General features: G+C 42.6%; 1 non-coding gene across 1 annotated transcript; it reads right to left on the minus strand.

Annotated features, from left to right (window-relative positions):
• Positions 1 to 419: 419 nt before the first annotated feature.
• trnag-gcc (transfer RNA glycine (anticodon GCC)) lies at positions 420 to 490 on the minus strand. The gene has a single exon. It is a non-coding gene; the product is annotated as a tRNA-Gly (tRNA).
• Between the last annotated feature and the right edge of the window lie 1,632 nt (positions 491 to 2,122).

Here is a 2,122-nt window from a genome sequence, read left to right on the forward strand (position 1 = left end):
TGAAGCCCAGGGGCCTCCCGCGTGGCAGTTTGCTCAGAGAGTCTTTGCAGGTCCCATGCCCTTTTAAGGCTGCTAAGGACCTTCCCGAAATGATGTCAACATTCTCTCACAACTGTAAGTCTTTCTACATTTCTAAATGTATGCAAATCTATTCTACAAATGCAAGTCTATTTTCCACAACATATCCCCCCTTTGGGAGTTTTTATCTCCCACATTGAACGGAAATTAAAATCGAAAAATCAATACAGGGTAGTGGTAAAATATCTTAAATCATAGCTACACGGACAGAATTACCCGAATCGAAAATAAAAATAAAATCCTGGCGGTCAGCCTGCTGTGATTATTCCAACTCTTGTTATTCATGTTTTGATTACAAAAACCTCCAACACTCCAAACACCTGAACCATGCACTAACCTGGTTCATTGGCCGGGAATCAAACCCGGGCCTCCCGCGTGGCAGGCGAGAATTCTACCACTGAACCACCAATGCCCATACGAGGAGTCGGCACACCATTATGCGGAGCGCGCATGATTGTTGGATGAATATAGGTCGTGTTTGGTTAATGGAGTCAGATAACTAATTCAAACAATTTGGTAATTGAATTCTCAACTGGTAATTGAATTCTGATCAGGCCCGCTAAGGGATTGAATCCGGCCCGCGTGACAACGCTGAGAGAAGCGCAAGAGAAAAACAAGCTGCAGGTTGAAATATGTCCACTTGATGTTGCCAAAGCCAGGTGCCTCGAACAAAGACACTGTACTTGTATTTATTTCTCTCTCTCTCTCTCTCTCTCTCTCTCTCTCTCTCTCTCTCTCTCTCTCTCTCTCTCTCTCTCTTCACTCACTCTCTGTGTCTCTTCCTCCCTTATTCTCTCACTTTCTATCTCTCTCTCTCTTCCTCCCTTTTCTCTCTCATTTCTCTCTCTCTTGCTTTCTCCTTCACTATTTCTCTCATTCTCTCCTTCTCTTTTATCTTCTCTCTTTCTGTTTTTCTTTGGATTCCATTCTTTCTTGTTTTTCCCCCCTCTCTCACTATTTCTCTTTGTATCTCTTTTGTTTCGCACGCTCCCTCTCGCTCTTTTATCCCTCTCTCTTCCTCCCTTTTTCTCTTGCTTTCTCTCTCTCTTTCACTCTCTCTGTCTCTCTTTTTTGTTCCTTTTTGTCTCTATCTCTCTGTCTCGTTACCTTCTTTTGCTTTCTCGTCCTTTTTTCATTTTCTCTCTCATTTCTCTCTCTCTCTTGCTTTCGCCTTCACTATTTTTCTCCTTCTCTCCTTCTCTTTTATCTTCTCTCTTTCTGTTTTTCTTTGGATTCCATTCTTTCTTGTTTTTCCCCCCCTCTCTCACTATTTCTCTTTCTATCTCTTTTGTTTCGCACGCTCCCTCTCGCTCTTTTTTCTCTCTCTCTCTCTTTCTTGGTCCCACCTTCTCTAATTTTCTCTCCCTCGCTTTCTCTTATTTGTTTCTTTTTTTTTTTTGATGATGTGAGCGTGCCTCGGTAGAAGTCCGAAGGTCTCGTCGCACCGCCTGTACATTACCGACAAAGAAATGAAAACGATAAATGAAAAGGACACTGCACCCCCCGGCTTGTGAAGCTCCACTCTTCAATAAAGAGACCTGGATGGAATCCCTTAGAGAAAGAGGAGGAAGAACTGTAAATGAGCCTGCCCCGTTGGTGACCTTATAAATGGTGAGAAGGTTTTCATAAATGCCGTACACGTGTGTGAACGCTCATAGATGTTGTAAAAGAAAACTTAAAGGTGTTCGGAAATCCCAGTCAATGCAAAATGTCGGAAAATACTGAGAAATAATGAGAAAGAGAAAGAGAGAGAAAGAAATAAGAGAAAGAGAGGGAGAGAAGAAGAGAGAGGGTGGTACAAAGAAAGAGAGAAAGGGAGGAAGAGAGAGCGAAAAGAGAGAGAGAGCGTGAAAAACATGAGATAAAAAAAGAAATGGTGAGAGCGGCGGAAAGAAAAAGAAAGAAAGAAGTCCAAAGAAAAACAGAAAGAGAGAAAGAGAGGACAGAAAAGAGAAGAAGAGAAAGAGAGAAGGGGAGAAAGAAAGAAGGGGATAGCAAGAGAGAGAGAGAGAGAGAGGGGGGGAGAGAGAGAGAAGAGGAATAA

The sequence above is a fragment of the Urocampus carinirostris genome, chromosome 4, assembly GCF_059441175.1.
Source record: "Urocampus carinirostris isolate Australia breed hairy pipefish chromosome 4, RoL_Ucar_1.0, whole genome shotgun sequence".
Lineage (NCBI taxonomy): Eukaryota > Metazoa > Chordata > Actinopteri > Syngnathiformes > Syngnathidae > Urocampus > Urocampus carinirostris.